The sequence below is a fragment of the Macaca fascicularis genome, chromosome 7 (genome assembly GCF_037993035.2).
Source record: "Macaca fascicularis isolate 582-1 chromosome 7, T2T-MFA8v1.1".
Taxonomy (NCBI): Eukaryota; Metazoa; Chordata; class Mammalia; order Primates; family Cercopithecidae; genus Macaca; species Macaca fascicularis.
In genome coordinates this window covers 3,850,019-3,871,268 of record NC_088381.1, presented here as the reverse complement: position 1 = coordinate 3,871,268, position 21,250 = coordinate 3,850,019, and the positions used below count along the sequence as shown (strand labels likewise).

The 21,250-nt window shown below is 57.8% G+C and overlaps 1 protein-coding gene and 12 non-coding genes across 13 annotated transcripts in view; all 13 read left to right on the top strand.

Annotated features, from left to right (window-relative positions):
- Positions 1 to 21,250, top strand: part of LOC135964404 (uncharacterized) — a 229,367-nt gene that overhangs the window by 28,084 nt on the left and 180,033 nt on the right. Inside the window, exons 26-42 of the mRNA XM_065547237.2 lie at positions 725 to 856; positions 1,231 to 1,330; positions 1,888 to 1,932; positions 3,239 to 3,368; positions 3,757 to 3,802; positions 5,107 to 5,237; positions 5,617 to 5,661; positions 9,928 to 10,048; positions 10,415 to 10,459; positions 13,654 to 13,786; positions 13,909 to 14,126; positions 14,864 to 14,995; positions 15,375 to 15,420; positions 17,150 to 17,194; positions 18,027 to 18,156; positions 18,534 to 18,665; positions 20,903 to 20,947. The gene's annotated coding sequence lies outside the window, so the exon portion shown is untranslated. The remainder of the gene's footprint in view (positions 1 to 724; positions 857 to 1,230; positions 1,331 to 1,887; positions 1,933 to 3,238; positions 3,369 to 3,756; positions 3,803 to 5,106; positions 5,238 to 5,616; positions 5,662 to 9,927; positions 10,049 to 10,414; positions 10,460 to 13,653; positions 13,787 to 13,908; positions 14,127 to 14,863; positions 14,996 to 15,374; positions 15,421 to 17,149; positions 17,195 to 18,026; positions 18,157 to 18,533; positions 18,666 to 20,902; positions 20,948 to 21,250) is intronic.
- Positions 912 to 992, top strand: LOC123574861 (small nucleolar RNA SNORD115). The gene has a single exon (XR_006700045.1). It is a non-coding gene; the product is annotated as a small nucleolar RNA SNORD115 (small nucleolar RNA).
- On the top strand, positions 1,559 to 1,640 carry LOC123574823 (small nucleolar RNA SNORD115). Its single transcript, XR_006700006.1, has one exon. It is a non-coding gene; the product is annotated as a small nucleolar RNA SNORD115 (small nucleolar RNA).
- LOC123574889 (small nucleolar RNA SNORD115) lies at positions 3,426 to 3,507 on the top strand. The gene has a single exon (XR_006700072.1). It is a non-coding gene; the product is annotated as a small nucleolar RNA SNORD115 (small nucleolar RNA).
- Positions 5,293 to 5,374, top strand: LOC123574843 (small nucleolar RNA SNORD115). The gene has a single exon (XR_006700026.1). It is a non-coding gene; the product is annotated as a small nucleolar RNA SNORD115 (small nucleolar RNA).
- On the top strand, positions 7,197 to 7,278 carry LOC123574853 (small nucleolar RNA SNORD115). The gene has a single exon (XR_006700036.1). It is a non-coding gene; the product is annotated as a small nucleolar RNA SNORD115 (small nucleolar RNA).
- On the top strand, positions 10,104 to 10,185 carry LOC123574822 (small nucleolar RNA SNORD115). The gene has a single exon (XR_006700005.1). It is a non-coding gene; the product is annotated as a small nucleolar RNA SNORD115 (small nucleolar RNA).
- Positions 11,983 to 12,064, top strand: LOC123574887 (small nucleolar RNA SNORD115). The gene has a single exon (XR_006700070.1). It is a non-coding gene; the product is annotated as a small nucleolar RNA SNORD115 (small nucleolar RNA).
- Positions 13,843 to 13,924, top strand: LOC123574882 (small nucleolar RNA SNORD115). The gene has a single exon (XR_006700065.1). It is a non-coding gene; the product is annotated as a small nucleolar RNA SNORD115 (small nucleolar RNA).
- LOC123574832 (small nucleolar RNA SNORD115) lies at positions 15,051 to 15,132 on the top strand. The gene has a single exon (XR_006700015.1). It is a non-coding gene; the product is annotated as a small nucleolar RNA SNORD115 (small nucleolar RNA).
- On the top strand, positions 16,826 to 16,907 carry LOC123574844 (small nucleolar RNA SNORD115). Its single transcript, XR_006700027.1, has one exon. It is a non-coding gene; the product is annotated as a small nucleolar RNA SNORD115 (small nucleolar RNA).
- On the top strand, positions 18,725 to 18,806 carry LOC123574854 (small nucleolar RNA SNORD115). The gene has a single exon (XR_006700037.1). It is a non-coding gene; the product is annotated as a small nucleolar RNA SNORD115 (small nucleolar RNA).
- LOC123574842 (small nucleolar RNA SNORD115) lies at positions 20,577 to 20,658 on the top strand. The gene has a single exon (XR_006700025.1). It is a non-coding gene; the product is annotated as a small nucleolar RNA SNORD115 (small nucleolar RNA).

Here is a 21,250-nt window from a genome sequence, read left to right as displayed (position 1 = left end):
TCATGGGCTTTGGACCATGGGGACAGCTTGGGTCATGCTTGGGGTCACCCCTTCCCGGAGGTTGAATGGTGGGAGTGGTAGCTTCCTAAGGTGGGAAGTCCCGCTGTTGAGCAACCTGCCCTGGGAATTTGCCACCCAGGCTGCTTCAGAGCCATGGGGTCACCTCCAGGGTGGCAGCCTCTTGGTCCCAAGGAAAGGGGAGCACACCATGTGTCCCTGGATTGGTTGAGTGTGGCCTGACTCTGTGTTTGGGAGGTGTGCAGGGCATGGATGGGGACCCATCAGAGAAAGTACATAGCCCTGGAGCCCCAGGCTGTGATTTCCAGTGTGTGCTTGGAGAGGGGCAGGGGCAGGCTCTCGACTGCCAAGTCTGCAGCAGTGTGTGGCATCCAGGCCAGCCTCCTGGTTGGCCATGTGCTGGCTGGTGGCCCTGGCCTGTGCCCAGTGGTCTCAGGGTGGACCTGGCATTGTGCAGGGCAGCCAGCAGGTCAGTGGAGGTGCTCTCAGGACCTGCAGTAGGGTGCAGCCTGGACTTTTTGCATGAGACCAGTGACCTGCCTACCTTGTCCTTCCGGGGTTGGGTGGCTGGGAGGGCCAAAGGTGGTCTGTGTCTGTCTTTGTGATGCATCAGTGCACGGATCCTATCACATGGATATCCCCTACCCACCTTCCCCACATAAAGGCATGAGGCCCTATTTGGACACGTGTCCTCCTCCTGTCCTAGATGGTGAGCTCAGAGGAAGACTTGCATTGGGCCCAATGGACCCAGGCCAGTGTCTGTCAGCCAGGTGCCCAGCTCCTGATGTGCTGAAGCTCAGGCCCTTCCTGGAGCCCTGGTCTCATGCCCTGAGCTGTGGTGAGCCCGTCTGGGTCCCACTGGATGCATGCATGGGAGGGGGGTGCCCTCGGTTGGGTCGATGATGAGAACCTTATATTGTCTGAAGAGAGGTGATGACTTAAAAATCATGCTCAATAGGATTACGCTGAGGCCCAACCTAGGGGAGAATTTTGGAAGAGGATGCTGGGATCCTGAGGTCCCTGGCAGGGCCACTGTATTTTGGGTTGGAGACCTCAAGGTCCTGAAGGGCATCTTGGCGGCCCCCAGCCCTGTCTGCACTCCTCTGTGAGGCAGCCCAGGCTTACGGAGTTTGGTGTCAGAGTCCCATTCCCCAGGGGCGGGGCAGGTTGGCGGCTCCTCCCTGAGTCCCCCTTCTCCCTTGTGTCTTTCAGTGACATCTTCTGCCCAGGTGGCCCCCTGGCAGTGACCAGCATAGGCGAGTGGAACCTGCTGGTGTCATGGGCCATGAGCCAGGCTGCGTGGGGACGCCAGGTCAGCCTTAGGGACAGGAGGGTTTCCTCAGTGAGTGGGGGAATCCCCAATGGGGAGGGATGGGTTCTCCCAGAGGGCCACTTTCTTTCTAATCAGACCCATGGAGGACATTTTCTCTGAAGACCTGCAGAAGTGATGATGTTTCAAGCAGCAAAGGGTTTTTACAGCTCCTGCAGGGCAGACAGCTGTAAAACAGATGTATGCATGGGGAGCGGGGTGCACTGGGTTGGGTCAATGATGAGAACCTTATATTGTCCTGAAGAGAGGTGATGACTTAAAAATCATGCTCAATAGGATTACGCTGAGGCCCAGCCTAGGTGACAATTTTGGAAGTGGACACTGGGAATCACGAGGTCCCTGACAGGGTCACTGTATTTTGGGCTGGAGACCTGGAGGCCCTCAAGGGCCTCTCATGGGGACCCAGCCCTGTCTCTGTGCTCCTCCATGAAGCACAGCAGGCTCCCGGTGTGGACTTGGTGTCAGCGCACTGATTTCCTGAGGGCAGGACACATTGGTGGCTGTTTCCTGAGTCCTCATTCTCACCTTGTGTCTTTCAGTGAACTCTTCAGCTCAGAAGGGGCCCTTGGCCTTGACTAGCATAGGTGAGTGCATCCTGCTGCCGTCATGGGCCATGAGTCAGGCCGCATGGGGTCACCGAGGGTCAGTCTTTAGGACAGGAGGGTTTCCTCAGGGAGCCAACCTGTATTTCCACTGGGGAGGGACAGTTTCTCCAGGAGGGCAGCTTCCTTGGGAATTGTACCCAAGACGTGGCTTTCCTGAAGCCCTGCAGGGATGGCAGTGGTCCAGGCAGGTCCTTCATCCCCATGCAGAGGAGCTCCTAGCTAAGACTCGGTGCGTGTGTTGGCCTCGAGGACTGCCCAGGCCGCATGATGGGGGCCACAGGGCCTCCGGGGCACCACGGGGGCCATGCAAGAGCTCTCTTTCCCCGGACAGGGGTGCTTGAATGAGCCCATGGGGTTGGGCCATGGAAATTCAAGGATTGCACTGCAACCATGGCTCAAAATGGGACTGTTGAGCTATGGACCATCCCATGGCACCTCTTTGAGCTTGGTTGGGGGCAGTGCTATTTCCCTGGGTTTGGGTCAAGGCTGAGCTCTGGCCAGCGCCTGGTGGGGCTGTGGGTCAGACCTGGGACTCATGGGCGTTAGGCCAAGTCGACAGCCTGTGTCCTGCTGGAGGTCACCCCTTCCCCATGAGTGAGTGGCTGGAAGAGTGGAATGTGTGGTGGGAAGGCCTGCTGTTGATGGTCCTGTCCCAGGAATTTGCTGCCCAGGCTTTTTCTGTGCCATGGGGTCATGTCCAGAGAGGCAGGGTCTTGGGCCTAAGGAAAGGAAAGTACACCATGTGGCCCAGGATTGGCCAAGGGTGGCCTGGCTCTGTGTTTGGGACATGTGTGGGGCATTGATGGGGACCCACCAGAGAAAGCACATGGCCCTGGGACTCCAGGCTGCGATTTCAGGTGTGACTTGGAGAGAGCACCTGGGCAGGTGCCCACCACGCCCAGGAGCAGGCTATGCAACTTCCATGTCCACAGCAGCAGATGGCTTCTGGGCCAGCCTCCTCAGTTGGCTATGAGCATATCAGTGACCCTGTCCCATGTTCAGTGGTCCTGGGGTAGACCTGGCTGGTGCAAAGGAGAAGCCAGAGGGCGCACTGGAGGTGCCCTCAAGGTCTGCAGTAGCATGAAGACCAGGGATCTTGCCCAAGCCCAGTGATCCACCTGCCCTGTTTTTTCAGGGTTTGATGATGGGAAGGGCCGGGGGTGCCCTGTATCCGTGACAGGTCAGTGTTCCACATGGATCCCATCACATGGGTATCCCTTACCCCATTCCCCACCTGGAGGTGTGAGGCCCTGTTCAGACACATGTCCTCCTCCTGTCCATCCAGATGGTGAGCCTGAAGGAAGACATGTCAGGACCAATGGACCCTGGCAAGCGTCCATCAGCCAGGTGCTCAGCCCCTGGTTCGCTGAAGCTCAGGCCCTTCCTGGTGCCCTGGTCTCCTGCACTGACCTGTGGTGAGCACATCTGGGTCCTGCTGGATGCATGTGTGAGGAAGGGGGGTGCCCTGGGTTGGGTCAATGATGAGAACCCTATATCGTGTTGAAGAGAGGTGATGACTTAAAATTACCATGCTCAATGATTACGCTGAGGCCCAACCTAGGTGAGAAATTTGGAAGAGGTTGCTGGGATCCCAAGATTTCCGGCAGGGCCACTGTATTTTGGGCTGGAGCCCTGGAGGCCCTGAAGGGTATCTGAAGGGGGTCCAACTCTGTCTCTGTTCTCCTCTGTGAGGCAGCCCAGGCTCCCTGTGCGGGCTTGGTGTTGGCCCTTCTGTTCCCCAGGGACATGGCACGTGGGTGGCTCCTCCCTGAGCCCTGGTTCTTCTCCCCTTGTGTCTTTCAGTGAATTCTTCTGCCAAGGGGTGGCCTCCTGGCATTGACCAACATAGGTGAGTGGGTCCTGCTGGTGTCATGGTCCATGAGCCAGGCTGCTTGGGGTTGCTGAGGGTCAGACTTTGGGCCATGAGGGTTTCCTCAGGGAGCCAACCCTAATTCCCACCAGCGAGGCATGGTTTCTCCAGGAGGGCAGCTTCCTTGGGAATCTTACCTGAGGAGGATGCCTTCCCTGAAGCCCTGAAAGGGTGATGATGGTCCAGATGGCAAAGGGTTCCTTCAGCCCCATGCAGGACATCGCCTATTTGAGACTTGGTGTGTGGGTCAGGTCTTGAGGACTGCCCAGGTCACATGAGGGGGGCCAGAAGGGCTCCGGGGTGCCACGGGTATCACATGGGAGCTCTTGGTTCCCGGGCATGTTCCTGGGGGGTGGTGACCGGGTTGGGCCACAGAGGTTCAAGGATGTCATCCCACCTGTGGCCCTGAATGGGGCCGATCCTGTTGAACAATGGGCCATCCCAGTGGCACATATTGAGCCTGGTCAGGGGTGGTGCAATTTCAATGGGGTTGGTCAAGGTTGAGATCTGGCTGGCTCCTGGTGGTGCTTCAGGCCAGTCCTGTGACCCATGGGCTTTGGGCTGAGGGGGGCAGCCTGTATCCCATGGGGGTCACCTGTTCTCCATGTTTGAGTGGCAGTAACAGTGGCATTCTGAGGTGGGAAAGTCCACTGTCTAGGGTATTGTACCGGGAATTTGCCACCCTGGCTTCTGAGCCATGGGGTCACCTCCAGGTTCGCAGGATCTTGGGCCCAAGGAAACGAGAAGATACCATGTGGCCCTTGATTGGCCGAGTGTGGCCTGGTTCTCTGTTTGGGACATGTGTGGGTTATGGATGGGGTCCCACCAGTGAAAGCACATGGCCCGGGTCCCCAGGCTGTGATTTTCAGTGCACACTTGGGGAGGGCTCCTCAGTGGATGCCCACCACACCCAGAGGCAGGCTTTGTGACTGCCAGGTTTGCAATGGTGCATAGCTTCCAGGCTACCCTCCTTGGTTGGCCAGGAGCGGGCTGGTGGCTGTGGTCCATGCCCAGTGGTCACAGGGCAACCCTGGGATCATGCAAGGAAGCTGGCGGGGCCAGTGGAGGTGTTCTCCCGACCAGAAGTAGGGTGCAGCCCAGGTGTCTGGGACCAGCCTGCCCTGTTTTTTCAGGGTTTGGTGATGGGGAGGGCCAAGGGTGCCCTGCATCCATGACCAGTCAGTGTTCCACATGGAACCCATTACAGGGATATCCCTTACCCCCTTCTCCACATGGAGATGTGAGGCCCTATTTGGACACATGTCCTTCTCCTGTCCCCCCAGATGGTGAGCCTGGAGGAAGACTTGCATTGGGCCCAATGGCCCTGGACCAGTGTCTGTCAACCAGTTCCCAGTCCCAGGTGCACTGAAGCTCAGGCCTCTCCTGGTGCCCTGGTCTCCTGCACTGAGCTGTGGTGAGCATATCCTGGTCCTGCTCGATGCAAGTGCGGGGAGGAGTTGTCCTAGGTTGGGTCAATGATGAGAACCTTATAATGTTCTGAAGAGAGGTGATGACTTAAAAATCATGCTCAATAGGATTACGCTGAGGCCCAGCCTAGGTGAGAATTTTGGAAGAGGACACTCGGATCCCAAAGTTCCCGGGAGGGCCCTTGTATTTTAGGCTGGAGACTTCAAGGCTCTGAAGGGCATCTGGAGGTGGCTCAACCTGTCTCTGCTCTCCTCTGTGAGGCAGCCCAGGCTCCCTGTGTGGGCTTGCTGTGGCACTCCGGTTCCCTGGGCCGGGGAACATTGGTGGCTCCTCCCTGAGTCCCTGTTCTCCCCTGTGTCTTTCAGTGAGCTCTTCTGCTTAGGCAGGCCACCTGGCATTGACCGGCATAGGTGAGTGGATCCTGCTGTGGTCATGGGTCATGAGCCAGACCACAGGAGTCCCCCAGGGTCAGTGTTATGGCCATAAGGGTTTTTTCTCAGGAAGCCAACCTGAATTCCCACCGGGGAGGCATAGGTTCTCCAGGAGGGTGGCGTTTTGGGGAATCAGACCCAAGGGGGACACCTTCCCTGAAGCCCTGCAGGGTTGATGGTGGTCCAGGCAGGAAAGGGTTTTTTTCAGCCCCACACAGGGCAGCTCCTAGCTGACACTCGGTGCTTGGGTCAGACCTCAAGGATTGCCCAGGCCACGTGAGGGGGACTGAGAGCCTCCAGGGTGCCACAGGGGTCACATGGGAGTTCTCGGTGCCTGGCATGTGGTGCACAAATGGGCCTCTTGGGTTTGGTCATGGACATTCAAGGATCTCACCCCACTATGGCCCTGAATGAGACGGTCCCTGTTGAGCAATGGGCCATCCCAGTGGGTCTCCTGGAGCCTGGTTGGGGGGTGGTGTTTTTTCCCCGGGGTTGGGTGAGAGCAGAGTTCTGACCGGCACCTGGTGGTGCTGCAGGTCAGCACTGGGACTCATGGGCGTTGGGCCAAGGGGGAGCCTGCATCCCACTGGGGAGTCACCTTTTTTCCGACGTCAAGTGTCTGGAAGTGTGGCCTCCTGAGGTGGAAAGGCCTGCTGTTGAGGGCCGTGTCCCGGGAATTGGTCGCTCAAGCTTCTTCTGAGCTTTGGGGTCACATCCGGGGTGGCGGGGTCTTGGGCCCAAGCAAAAGAGAGAGCACCATGTGTCTCCCGATTGACCAAGTGTGGCTGTCTGTGTGTGTGGGAGGTGTGTGGAGTATGGATGGGGACCCACCAGAGAAAGCACGTGGCACTGCAGCCCCAGGCTACGATTTCTGGTGCATGCTTGGAGAGGGTGCCTGGACAAGCATGCCGTGCCCAGCGGCAGGCTTTGCAACTGCCAGGTTTTCAGCAGGTTGTGACATCTGGGCCAGCCTCCTTGGTTGGCCGTGACCTGGCTGGTGGCCCAGGTCTGTGCCCAGTGGCCCCAGGGCAGCCCTGGGGTCATGCAGGGGAGCCATTTTGAACAGTGGAAGTGTTCTGGGGGCCTGTAGTATAGTGCAGCTGAGGTGTTTTGCTCAAGCCCAGTGACCCACCTGCCCTTTCCTTTTTGGGTTCGTGGAAGGGAGGACCACGTACTTCACAGTGCACCATGTACTTAACGAGTCAGTATTTCACATTGAACTCATCACATGTGTCCATGGAGGGCGAGAAAGGGTGAGCTGGCACCCCTGACCCCCTTCCCCACATGGAGGTCAGTTTGGACACAAGTCTTCCTCCTGTCTCCCCAGATGGTGACCTCAGAGGGAAACTTGTGTTGGGCCCGCTGTTCCTGGGCCAATGTCAGTCAGCCAGGTACCCAGCCCCCAGTGTGTTGAAGCTTGGGCCCTTCCTGGTACTCTTGGCTCCTGCACTGAGCTGTGGTCAGCCCATCTGGGTCCTGCTGGATGCATGCGCAAGGAGGGGGTACCCTGGGTTGGGTCGATGATGAGAACCTTAAATTGTCCTGAAGAGAGGTGATGACTTAAAAATCATGCTCAATAGGATTACACTGAGGCCCAGCCTAGGTGAGAATTTTGGCAGAGGGCACTGGGATTCTGAGGTCCCTGACAGAGCAAATATATTTTGGGCTGGAGACCTTGAGGCCCTGAATGGCTTCTGGTGGGCTCAACCCTGTCTCTGCGCTCCTCCGTGAGACAGCCCAGGCTCCCTGCACTGGCTTGGTATCTGGGCTTCAGGTTCCCGGGGGCAGGGCACATTGGAGGCTCCTTCCTGAGCCCCCACTCTCCCCTGTGTCTTTCAGTGAGCTCCTCTGTCCAAGTGGTCCCCCCAGCCTTGAGCAGCATAGGTGAGGACATCCTGTTTTGGTCATGGGCCATGAGTGATGCAGCATGGGGTCCACGACATTCAGCCTTCAGGCCACTAGGGTTTTCTCAGGCTGCCAACCTACTCCCCACCAGGAAGGGATGGTTTCTCCAGGAGGGCTGCTTCCTTTGGAATCTGACCCAAGGAGCATGCCTTTCCTGAAGCCCTGCAGGGGTGACAGTGGTCCAAGCAGGAAGGGGTTCCTTCAGCCCAAGGTAGGGCAGCTCCCAGCTGAAACTTGGTGGCCAGGTCAGGCCTGGAGTACTGCCCAGGGCACAAGGGGAGGTGGGGCACAGGGGATGCAGTGCACCCTGGAGGTCACACTGGAATTCTCTCTCCCTGGAGTGGGGTGAGTGACTGGGTCCACATTGTCAGGCTGTGGAGGTTCAAGGAATGCTCCACACCCATGGCCTTGAATGGGACCCAACCCTGTTGAGTAATGGGCCATCTTAGTGGCACCTCCTTGAGCCTGGTTGGGGACAGCACTCTTTCAGTGCTTTTGGGTCAAGGCTGAACTCTGGCTGGCACCCGGTGGTGCTGCAGGCTGGCTCTGACACTTGGGGGCTTTGGGTCAAGGGGGCATGGGTCACCTCAGGATGGCAAGGTCTTGAGTCCAAGGAAAGGAGATGACACCATCTGGTTCCTGATTGCCTGAGTGTGACTGGGCTCTGTGTGGCGGAGTTGGGCAGGGCATGGATGGGTACCTACCAGAGAAAGCATGTGGTCCCTAGGCTCGGAGAGGGCACCAGGGCTCATGCCCACCACACTCAAGTGCTGGCTCTGGGACAGCCAGATCTGCAGTGGCTGTTGGCATCTTGGCCAACCACCTAGGTTGGTCAGGAGCTGGTTGATGGTCCTGTCCTGTGCCCTGTGTTCCCAGTATGGCCCTGGGGTCATGTGTGGGAGCTGGCCTGAGCAGTGGAGGTGCTCTTGGGGCCTGCAGTAGAGTGCAGCCCAGGCACCTTGCCCAAGCCAGGTGACGTGCTTGTCCTGTCTTTCCAGGGTTTCATGACAGGGAGGGCCAAGGGTACCCAGTATCCGTATTGGGTCAGTGTTCAGTATGGATCCCATCAAATGAGTTTCCCTTAACCCCTTCCCTGCATTGATGTGTGAGGCCCTGGTTGGACACATGTCCTCCTCCTGTCTCTCCAGATGGTGAGCCTGGAGGAAGACTTGTGTTGGACACGCAGGCCGAGGGCCAGTGTCTGTCAGCCAGGTGCTCAGCCCCCAGTAGGCTGAAACTCTGACCATTCCTGGCACCCTGCTGTCCTGCACTGTGCTGTAGTGAGCACATCTGGGTTCCAGTGGTTGTTTGTGCAGGGAGGGGGCTCCCTAGGTTGGGTCAATGATGAGAACAGGGCCACATAAGGGGGACCAGAGGAGCTACGGGGTGCTATGTTGTAACAAGGGAGCTCTTGGTCCCTGGAGTATGGTGTGTGAATGGGCCCATGGGGTTGGGTAGCAGAGATTCAAGGATCCCACCCTACCCATGGCCCTGAATGTGACCATCCCTGTTGAGCAACGGGCCATCCCAGTGGGTCTCCTGGAGCCTGGTGGAGGGTGGGTTATTTCCCTGGGGTTGGGTCAAGGTTGGCTCTGGCTGGCACCTGGTGGTGCTGCAGGTCAGCCCTGGGACTCATGGGCTTTGGGCCAAGGGGCAGCCCACATCCCACTGGGGGCCACCCAAGTGTGAAAGGTGGCCTCCTGAGTTGGGAAGGCCCACTACTGAGGCACCTGTACTGGGAATTTGTTGCTCATGCTGCATGGGAGTCATGGTATCACCTCCAGGGTGGCGGGGTCTTGGGACCAAGCAAAGGGGAGGGCACCATGAGTCTCTGGATTGGCTATGTGTGACTGGCTCTGCGTCTGGGAGGTATGTGGAGTATGGACGGGGACCCACCAGAGAAAACAAGTGGCCCTGAGGCCCCAGGCTCTCTTTTCTGGTGCCTGCATGGAGAGGGTGCCTGTACGCATGCCCCGCATGCCCAGGTGGCGCATGGCAGATGGGCCAGCCTCGTTGGTTGGCTGTGACCTGGCTGGTGGCCCGGACCTGTGCCCAGTGGTCCCAGGGCAGCCCTGGGGTCATGTGGAGGAGCTGTTTTGGCCAGCGGAAGTGCTCTCAGGTCCTGAAGTCCTGCATACCCTGGGCATTTTGCCTGAGCCCAGTGAGCTACCTGTCTCGTCCTTCACAGCTTCGGTGGCAGGGAGAGACACCTGTGAAGGTGATGAGTCAGTATTTTGCATGGATCTCGTCACATGTATCCATGGAGGGGGAGCAAGCATGAGCTGGCACCCAACACTCCCTTCTCCACATGGAGGGAGTGTCCTCCACCTGTTTCCCCAGATGGTGAGGCTTCTGTTGGGCTCGCTTTTCCTGGGCCAGTGTCCATCAGCCAGGTGCTTAGCCCTCGGTGCACTGAAGCTCCAGCCCTTCCTGGTGCCCTGGTCTCCTGCAATGCGCTGTGGTGAGCACATCCGAGTTCCACTGGATGTTTGTGTGGGGAGGGGGTTCTCTGGGTTGGGTCAATGATGAGAACCTTATATTGTCCTGAAGAGAGGTGATGACTTAAAAATCATGCTCAATAGGATTACGCTGAGGCCCAGCCTAGGGGAGAATTTTGGAAAAGGGTGCTGGGATCCCAAGGTCCCCATCAGGGCCAGTGTATTTTGGACTGGAGACCTGGAGGCTCTGAAGGGCATCTGGAGGTGGTCCAACCTATCTCTGTGCTCTAGGTTCCCTGTGTGGGCTTGGTGTCGGTGCTCCGGTTCCCCAGGGGCAGGGAATGTTGGTGGCTCCTTCCTGAGTCCCTGTTCTCGCCTTTGTCTTTCAGTGAGCTCTTTCACCTAGGAGGACCGCTGGGCATTGACTGACATAGGTGAGTGGATCCTGCTGGTGTTATGGATCATGATCCAGACCATGTGGGGTCCCCGAGGATCAGCCTTTGGGCCACAAGGGTTTTCTCAGGGAGCAGACCTGAATTTCCACCTGAAACGGAAGGGTTCTCCTGGAAGGCAGCCTTTTTGGAATCAAACCCAAGGAGAACACCTTCTCTGAAGCCCTGAAGGGGTGATGGTGGTCCAGGCAGGAAAGGGTTCCTTCTCCCCAAAGCAGGACAGTGCCCAGTTGAGACTTGGTGCTGTGGTAGGGTCTTGAGGACTGCCCAGGCTACATGAGGGGGGCCAGAGGGGCTACGGAGTGCCACGGGGATAATGGGGAGCTCTCGGTCCCCAGAGTGTGGTGCGTGAATGGACCCATGGTGTTGGGTTGTATAGATTCAAGGATTGTGCCCCACTTATGGCCCTGAATGCGACTGTCCCTGTTTAGCAATGGGCCATCTCAGTGGGTCTCCTGGAGGCTGATGGGGGGCGGAGTTGTTTCCCTGTGAGTGGGTTAAGGTGGAGCTCTGGCCGGCATCTGGTAGTGCTGTAGGTCAGCCCTGGGACTCGTGGGCTTTTGGCCAAGGGACAACCTGCATCCCCCGGGGGTCATCCTATCTCCGAGGTCAAGTGTCGTAAAGGGTGGCCTCCTGAAGTGGGAAAGCTTGCTGTCGAGGAACCTGTCCTAGGATTTTCTGCTCAGGCTGCTTCTAAGCCGTGGCGTCACCTCCAGGGTGATGGGGTCTTGGGAACAAGCAAAGGAGAGGGCACCATGTTGCTCCGGATTGGGCAAGTGTGGCCTAGCTCTGTGTGTGTGAGGTGGGCAGAGTATGGATGGTGACCCACCAGAGAAAGCATGTGACCCTGCAGCTCTAGGTTGTGGTTTCCACGCACACTTGGAGATGGCATCTTGATGCGTGCCCAACACGCCTAGGGGCAGACTATGCGATAGCCAGGTCTGCAGCGGTGTGTGGCATCTGGGCCAGCCACCTTGGTTGGCCATGAGCTGCCTCATGGCCCTGGCCCATGCCCACTTGTGCCAGGGAGGCCCTGGGGTCGTGTGGGGAGCCATCTTTGGCAGTGGAGATGGATTCGGGACCTGCAGTATGGCACAACCCGTGCATTTTGCCTGAGCCCAGTGACTTGCCTGCCCTGTTCCTCCAGGGTTTGGTGGCAGGGAGGGCTAAGGGTGTCCTGCATTGGTGACGAGTCAGTACTTCACATGGATCTCATCGCATGTATCCATGGAGGGCGAGCAAATGTGAGCTCCCACCCCCTACTGCCTTCCCCACATGGAGGTCAGTTTGAACACATACCATCCTGCTGTCCCCCAGATGGTGAGACCGAAGAAAGACTTGCATTGGGCCCACTGTTCTTGGGCCAATGTCAGTCAGCCAGGTGCCCAGCTCCAAGTGCACTGAAGCTTGGGCCTTTGCTGGCATGCTCAGCTCCTGCACTGAGCCAAGGTGAGCACATCGGGGTCCTGCTAGAAGCATGGGTGGGGAGGGGTGTGCCCTGGGTTAGGCTGATGATGAGAACCTTATATTGTTCTGAAGAAAGGTGATGAATTAAAAATCATGCTCAATAGGATTACACTGAAGCCCAGGATAGGTAAGAATTAGGGAAGACGATGCGGGGATCCAAAGATCTCTAGCAAGGCCACACTTATTTTGCACTGGAGAACTTGAGAACATGAAGGGCATCTTGTGGGGGCCCAGCGCTGTCTGTGTACTCCTTCGTGAGGCAGCCCAGGCTCCCCTTGAAGGCTTGGTGTCCGTGCTCCACTTCCCCGGGGACAGGGCAATTTGATGGCCCCTTCCTGAGCCCTCCTTCTTCCCTGTGTCTTTCAGTGAGCTCTTCTGCCCAGGTGAGGCCCCTGGCTTTGAGCGGCATAGGTCAGTGCATCCTGTTGGGGTCATGGGCCATGAGTGAGGCAGCATGGAGTCATCGAGAGTCAGCCTTTGGGCCAACTAGGGTTTTCTTAGGGAGCCAACCGAATACCCACCGGGAGGGATGGTTCCTCCAGGAGGATCGCTTCCTTGGGAATTTGACCCTAGGAGCACGCATTTCCTGAAGCCCTGCAGGGTGACGGTCCAGACAGGAAAGGGTTCCTTCAGCCCAACAGAGCAGCTCCCAGCTGAAACTCAGTGGGCATGTCAGGCCTCGAGGACTGCCGAGGCCACATGATGGAGGCCACAGGGGCTCTGGGGTGCCCTGGGGGTCATGCTGGAGTTCTTCCCCGAAGAGGGGTGGGTGATAGGGCTCACCCAGTCAGGCTGCGGAGATTCGAAGAATGCGCCCCACCCACGGCCCTGAATGGAACCAGCCCTGTTGAGCAATGGGCCATTTTAGTGGCGCTTCCTTGAGCCTGTTGGGGGTGGCGCTGTTTCACTGCAGTTGGGTCAAGACTCAGCTGTTGCCTGGTGGTGCTGTGGGCTGGTCCTGGGGCTCATGGGCTTTAGGCCCAGGGGGCAGCTCCTGTCCCACTGGGGTAATCCCTTCCTTGAGGTCCATTGGTGGGAAGAGTGGCCTCCTGAGGTGGGAAGACCTGCTGTCAATGGGACCTGTCCTGGGAATTTGCCACCTAGGCTGCTTCTGAGCCATGGAGTCACCTATAGGGTGGCAGGGTCTTGAGCCCACAGAAAGGAGAGGACCATGTGGTTCCTGATTGGCTGAGTGTGGCCCGGCTCTGTGTGTGGGAGGTGTGCAGGGCATGGATGGGGCTCATCAGAGAAAGCATGTGGCCCTGGAGGCCCCCGGACTTTGATTTCTGGTACATGCTTGGAGTGGGCACCAGGGTGGCCCTACCATGCCCAGGGCAGGCTCTGTGACTGCCAGGTCTGGAGTGGCTCTTGGCACCAGGACCAGCCTCCTTGACTCAACCAACCTTGAGCAGGTTGGTTGCCCTGGTCCCAGTGTGACCCTGGGGTTGCTCGGGGGATCCGGCCCGGACAGTGGAAGTACTCTTGGGGCCTGCAGTAGGGCACAGCCCAGACCTCTCGCCCGAGCCCAGTAACCCGCTTGCCCTGTCTTTCCAGGGTTTGGTGGCAGGGAGGGCCAAGGGTGCTCACTCCACGTCCGTGTTGGGTCAGTGTTCTGTAAGGATCCCATCACAAGGGTATCCCCTAACCACCTTCCCTGCATTGATACATGAAGCCCTGGTTGGACACATGTCCTCCTCCTTTCCCTACAGATGGTGACCCTGGAGAAAGACTTGAGTTGGGCCCGAAGGCCCCGGGGCCAGTGTCCATCAGCCAGGTGCTCAGCTCCCAGTGCACCGAAACTCCGACCCTTCCTGGTTTCCTGGTCTCTTGCACTGGGCTGTGGTGAGCACAACCAGGTCCCGCTGGATGCATGTGTGGGGAGGGGGGTGCCCTGAGTTGGGTTGGTGATGAGAACCTTATATTCTTCTGAAGAGAGGTGATAACTTAAAAATCATGCTCAACAGGATTATGCTGAGGCCCAGCCTAGGTGAGAATGTTGGAAGAGGGCGATAGGATTCTGAGGTCCTTGGCAGAGCCACACTCTATTTTGGGCTGGAGACCTGGAGTCCCTGAAAGGGCATCTGGTAGGAGCCCAACCCTGCCTCTGCAATCCTGCATGAAGGTCCCCAGGCTCCCTGTCCAGGCTTGGTGCTGGTGCTCTGGTACCCCAGAGACGGAACAGGTTGGTGACTCTTTCCCGAGCCCCCGTTCTCCCTTTGTGTCTTTCAGTGAGCTTTTCCACCCAGGTGGGTACCCTGGCATTGACTAGCCTCCTTGGTTGGCTATGACCTGGCTGGTGGCCCGGGTCTGTGCCCAGTGGTCCCAGGGCAGCCCTGGCGTCATATGGGGGAGGTGTTTTGGGCAGTGGAGGTGCTCTCCAGGCCTGAAATACAGCACAATCTGGGCATTTTGCCTGAGCCCAGTGACCTGCCTGCCTTGTCCTTCCTGGGTTTGGTGGCATGGAGGGCCAAGGGTGCCCTGTGTCAGTGATGAGTCAGTATTTTGCATGGATCTCATCACGTGTCCATGGAGGGAAAGCAAGCATGAGCTGGTACCCAACACCCCCTTTTCCGTTTTTTTTTTTTTTTTTTTTTGAGACGGAGTCTCGCTCTGTCGCCCAGGCTGGAGTGCAGTGGCGCGATCTCGGCTCACTGCAAGCTCCGCCTCCTGGGTTTACGCCATTCTCCTGCCTCAGCCTCCTGAGTAGCTGGGACTACAGGCGCCCGCCACCGCGCCCGGCTAATTTTTTGTATTTTTAGTAGAGACGGGGTTTCACCGTGGTCTCGATCTCCTGACCTTGTGATCCGCCCGCCTCGGCCTCCCAAAGTGCTGGGATTACAGGCGTGAGCCACCGCGCCCGGCCCAACACCCCCTTTTCCACATGGAAGGTGGTCACATGTCCTCCACCTGTGCCCCCAGATGATGAGAATTGAGGAAGACTTCCATTGGGCCTGCTTTTCCTGAGCTAGTGTCCGTCACCCAGGTGCTCAACCCTTGGTGCACTGAAGCTCCAGCTCTTCCTGGCGCCCTGGTCTCCTGCACTGAGCTGTGGTGAGCACATCCGGGTTCCACTGGATGTTTGTGCAGGGAGGGGGTTCTCTGGGTTGGGTCAATGATGAGAACCTTATATTGTCCTGAAGAAAGGTGATGACTTAAAAATCATGCTCAATAGGATTACGCTGAGGCCCAGCCTAGGGGAGAATTTTGGAAGAAGATGCTGGGATCCCGAGATTTCCAGCAGGGCCACTATATTTTGGTTTGGATGGAGGCCCTGAAGGGCATCTGGAGGTGGCCCAACTCTTTCTCTGTGCTCCTCCATGAGGCAGCCCAGGCTCCCTGTGCGGGCTTGGTGTTGGCCTTCCTGTTCCCCAGTGACGGAACACATCAGTATCTCCTCCCTGAGCCCCCGTTCTCCCCTTGTTTCTTTCAGTGAGCTCTTCTGCCAAGGGGGGGCCTCCTGGCATTGACCAACATAGGTGAGTGGATCCTGCTGGCGTCATGGGCCATGAGCCAGGCCGCATGGGTTCGCCAGGGGTCAGACTTCAGACCCTGAGGGTTTCCTCAGGGAACTGACCTGAATTCCCACCAGGGAGGGATGGTTTCTCCAGGAGGTCAGCTTATCCGAGGAATCTTACCCAAGGAGGATGCCTTCCCTGAAGCCCTGCAGGGGTGACGATGGTCCATATGGCAAAGGGTTCCTTCAGCCCCACACAGGACATCACCCAGTTGAGACTTGATGTGCGGGTCAGGCCTTGAGGACTGCCCAGGCCACATGATGGGGGCCACAAGGGCTCTGGGGTGCCATGGCTGTCATGCAGGAGCTCTCAGTCCCCAGACTTGTTTCGTGGGGGTGGTGATGGGATCGGGTTGTGGAGGTTCAAGGATCTCATCCTACCTGTGACCCTGAATGGGGCCAACACTGTTGAGCAACAGGCCATCCCAGTGGCACGTATTGAGCCTGGTGGGGTGTGGTACAGTTTCAATGCAGTTGAGCTAATGCTGAGATCTGTATGACGCTTGGTGCTGCTGCTGGCCAGCCCTGGGACCCATGGGCTTTGCGCTAAGTGGGTAGCCCACATCCCACTGGTGGTAACCCATTCTCCGAGTTTGAGTAATGGTTAACAGTGGCATTCTGAGGTGGGAAGGCCCACTGTCTAGGGTCCTATACTGGGAATTTGCCGCCCCGGCTTCTTCTGAGACATGTGGTCACCTCCAGGGTCGTGGGGTCTTAGGCCCAAGGAAAGGAAAAGATACCATGTGGCCCTTGATTGGCCAGGTGTGGCCCAGGTCTGTTGGGGAGGTGTGTGGGATGTGGATGGGGTCCCACCAGTGAAAGCATGTGGCCCAGGTCCCCAGGCTGTGATTTTCAGTGCACATTTGGACAGGGTGCCTCAGCATGTGCCCACCACGTCCAGGGGCAGGCTATGTGACTGCCAGGTTTGCAATGGTGCGTAGCTTACGAGCTACCCTCCTTGGTGGGCCAGGAGCTGGTTGGTGGCTGTGGCCCATGCCCAGTGGTCACAGGGCAGGCAGACTGTCCTGTTTTTTCAGGGCAGGGGAGGGCCAAGGGTGCCCTGCATCCGTGATGGGTCCGTGTTCCACATGGAACCCATTACGTGGGTATCTCTTACCCCTTCTCCATATGGAGATGTGAGGACCTATTTGGACACATATCCTCCTCCTGTACTCCCAGATGGTGAGCCCGGAGGAAGACTTGCATTGGGCCCAATGACCCTGGTCCGGTGTCTGTCGGACAGGTTCCCAGCCCCCGGTGCAGTGAAGCTCAGGCCTTTCCTGGTGCCCTGGTCTCCTGCACTGAGCTGTGGTGAGCATATGCTGGTCCTGCTGGATGCATGTGCAGGGAGTGGGGTGCCTTGGGTTGGGTCAATGATGAGAATCTTATATTGTTCTGAAGAAAGGTGATGACTTAAAAATCATGCTCAATAGGATTACGCTGAGGCCCAGCCTAGGTGAGAATTTTGGAAGAGGACACTGGGATCCCGAAGTCCCTTGCAGGGACCCTGTATTTTGGGCTGGAGACCTCAAGGCTCTGATGGGCATCTGGAGGTGGCCCAATCTGTCTCTGTGCTCCTCTGTGAGGCAGCCCAGGCTCCTTTTGTGGGCTTGGTGTTGGTGCTCTAGTTCCCTGGGCCAGGGAACGTTGGTGGCTCTTTACTGAGCTCCGGTTCTCCCTGTGTCTTTCAGTGAGCTCTTCTGCCCAGGTGGGCTCCCTGGCATTGACGGGCATAGGTGAGTGGATCCTGCTGGGGTCATGGGCCATGAACCAGGCCACGTGGGGTCACCAAGGGTCCCTCTTCTGGCCACGAGGGTTTTCTCAGGGAATGGACCTGTATTACCACTGGGGAGGCGTAGGTTCTCCAGGAGGGCTGCTATTTTGGGAATTGGATCCAAGGGGGACACCTTCCCTGAAGCCCTGCAGGCGTGATGGTGGTCCAGGCGGGAAAGAGTTTCTTCCACCCTGCACAGGGCAGCTCATAGCTGAGAGTTGATGCTCGGGTCAGGCCTCGAGGATTTCCCAGGCCACATGAAGGGGACAGAGGAGCTCTGGGTACCATGGGGGTCACATAGGAGCTCTCAGTATTTGGTGTGTCATGCACAAATGGGCCTCTTGGATTGGGTCATGGAGATTAAAGGATCGTGCACCACCATGGCCCTGAATAGGACCGTCCCTGTTGAGCAATGGACCATCCTAGTGGGTCTCCTGGAGCTTGGTGGAGGTGGGAGGCGGCATTGTTTCCCTGGGTTTGGGTCAAGGCAGAGCTCTGGCCAGCACCTGGTGGCTTCTGCAGGTCAGTCTTGGGACTCATGGGCATTGGGCCAAGGGGGAACCCGCATGCCATTGGTGGTCACCCTTTTTCCAGTGTCAAGTGTCTGGAAAGGTAGCCTCCTGAGGTGGGAAGGCCTGCTGTCGAGGGACGTTTCCTAGGAATTTGTTGCTCAAGCTTCTCCTAAGCTTTGGGGTCATATCCGGGGTGGCAGGGACTTGGGCCCAAGCAAAGAAGAGGGCACCATGTGGCTCCTGATTGGCCATGTGGCTGTCTCTATGTGTGGGAGTTTGCAGAGTATGGATGGGGACCCACCAGAGGAAGCACATGGTCCTGCAGCACCAGGCTGTGATTTCTGTTGCACACTCGGAGAGGGTGCCTGGATGCGTGCCCTTCATGCCCGGCAGCAGGCTATGCAACTACCAGGTTTGCAGCAGGGTGTGACATCCGAGCCAGCCTCCTTGGTTGGCCGTGACCTGGCTGGTGGCCTGGGTCTGTGCCCAACAGTCCCAGTGCAGCCCTGGGGTCATGCAGGGGAGCCGTTTGGGACAATGGAGGTGCTCTCAGGGCCTGCAGTGTCATGCAGCCTGGGTGTTTGCTGAAACCCAGTGACCTACCTGCCCTGTCCTCTCTGGGTTGGGTGGAAGGGAGGGTCAACAGTGCACCACGTACTTAAGGAGTCAGTATTTCACATTGAACTCACCACATGTGTCCATGGAGGGCGAGCAAGGGTGAGCTGGCACCCCCAACCCCCTTTCTGACGTGGAGGTCAGTTTTGACACGTCTTCATCCTGTCTCCCCAGATGGTGACCCTGGAGGAAAACTTGTGTTGGGCCCGCTATCCCTGGGCCAATGTCGGTCAGCCAGGCACCCAGCCCCTAGTGCACTGAAGCTCAGGACCTTCCTGGAGCCTTTGGCTCCTGCACTGAGCTGTGGTGAGCCCATCTGGGTCCTGCAGGATACATGCGCTGGGGGCAGGAGGGTGCCCTGGGTTGGGTCAGTGATGAGAACCTTATATTATTCTGAAGAGAGATGATGACTTAAAAATCATGCTCAATAGGATTACGCTGAGGCCCAGCCTAGGTGAGAATTTTGGAAGAGGACACTGGGATTCTGAGGTCCCTGACAGAGCAAATGTATTTTGGGATGGAGACCTTGAGGCCCTGAAGGGCATCTGGTAGACCCAACCCTGTCTCTGCACTCCTCTGTGAGGCAGCCCAGGCTCCCTGTGCTGGCTTGGTATCTGGGCTCTGGGTCTCTGGTGACAGGGCATGTTGGAGGCTCCTTCCTGAGCCCCCACTCTCCCCTGTGTCTTTCAGTGAGCTCCTCTGTCCAAGTGGTCCCCCCTGGCCTTGAGCAGCATAGGTGAGGACATCCTGTTTTGGTCATGGGCCATGAGTGATGCAGCATGGGGTCCATGACATTCAGCCTTCGGGCCCCTAGGGTTTTCTCAGGCTGCCAACCTACTCCCCACCAGGGAGGGATGGTTTCTCCAGGAGAGCTGCTTCCTTTCGAATCTGACCCAAGGAGCACATCTTTCCTGAAACCCTGCAGGGGTGACAGTGGTCCAGGCAGGAAGGAGTTCCTTCAACCCAATGTAGGGCAGCTCCCCGCTGAAACTCGGTGGCCAGGTCAGGCCTGGAGTACTGCCCAGGGCACATGGGGAGAGGGGCAGGAACAGGGGATGTAGTGTGCCCTGGAAGTCACACTGGAGTTCTCCTTCCCTGGAGAGGGGTGAGTGACTGGGCCCACATGGTCAGGCTGTGGAGATTCAAGGAATGTTCCACACCCATGGTCTTGAATGGGACCCAACCCTATTGAGCAATGGGCCATCTTAGTGGCACCTCCTTGAGCCTGGTGGGGAATGGCACTGTTTCAATGAGGTTGGGTCAAGGCTGAGCTCTGGCTGGCACCTGGTGGTGCTGCAGGGCCTGGGATTTGTGGGCTTTGGGCCAAGGGAGCAGCTCTGATCCTGCTGGGGACAAGCCTTCCTTGAGGTCCAGTGGTGAAAAGGGTGTCCTCGTGAGGTGGTAAGACCTGCTGTTGAGTGACCTGTTCTGGGAATTTGCTGCCCAGGCTGCTTCTGAGTCTTGGGGGTCACCTCAGTGTAGCAGGGTCTTGAGCCCAAGGAAAGGAGAATACACCGTGTGGTTCCTGATGGGCTGAGTGTGACCTGGCTCTGTGTGTCAGAGTTGGGCAGGACATGGATGGGGACCCACCGTAGAAAACATGTGACCCTGGAGGCCCCTAGGCTTGGAGAGGGCACCACGGCCAGTGCCCACCACGCCTAGGTGCAGGACTGCCAGGTCTGCAGTGGCTCTTGGCCTCTGGGCCAACATACTTGGTTGGCCAGGAGCTGGTTGGTGGCCCTGTCCTCTGCCCCGTGTCCCCGGTGTGGCCCTGGGGTTGTGTGTGGGAACAGGCCCGGGCAGTGGAGGTGCTCTTGGGGCCTGCAGTAGGGTGCAACCCAGACATTTTGCCTGAGCCAAGTGACATGCTTGCCCTGTCTTTCCAGGGTTTGGTGGCAGGGAGGGCCAAGGGTACCCAGTGTCCGTGTGGGTCAGTGTTCAGCATGGATCCCATCACATGAGTATCCCTTAGCCCTTTCTCCACATTGATGTGTGAGGCCCTGGTTAGACACATTTCCTCCTCCTGTCCCTCCAGATGGTGAGCCTGGAGGAAGACTTGTGTTGGCCCACAGGCCCCAGGCCAATGTCAGCCAGGTGCTCATCCCCTGGTGTGCTGAAACTCTGGCCCTCCGTGGCACCCTGGTCTCCTTCACTGAGCTGTGGTGAGCATATCCTGGTCCTGCTGAATGCAAGTGTGGGGAGGGATTGTCCTAGGTTGGGTCAATGATGAGAACCTTATAATGTTCTGAAGAGAGGTGATGACTTAAAAATCATGCTCAATAGGATTACGCTGAGGCCCAGCCTAGGTGAGAATTTTGGAAGAGGACACTGGGATCCTGAAGCCCCCTGCAGGGCTCCTGTGTTTTGGGCTGGGGACCTGGAGGCCCTGAAGGGCATCTGGTGGACCCAACTGTATCTCTGTGCTCCTCCATGAGGCAGCCCAGCCTCCCTGTACTGGCTTGGTATCTAGGCTCCGGGTCTCCAGGGACGGGACACGTTGGAGACTCCTTCCTGAGCCCTCGTTCTCCCTTTGTGTCTTTCAGTGAGCTTTTCCACCCAGGTGGGCCCCCTGGTATTGACCGACATAGGTGAGTGCATCCTGCTGGGGTCATGGGCTATTAGATAGTCAGTGTAGGGTCACTGAGGTTCAGCTTTTGGGCCACAAGGGTTTTCGCAGGCAACCGACCTGAACTCCCACCTGGGAGAGATGGGTTCTCCAGGAGGGCAGCTTTTTTAGGAATCAGACCCAAGGAGGATGCCTTCCCTGAAGCCCTACAGGGGTGATGGTGGTCCAGGCGGGAAAGGGTTCCTTCTGCCCAACTCAGGGCCCAACGCAGGGCAGCGCCTCCTTGAGAATTGGTGCTCTGGTAAGGCCTGGAGGACTGCCCAGG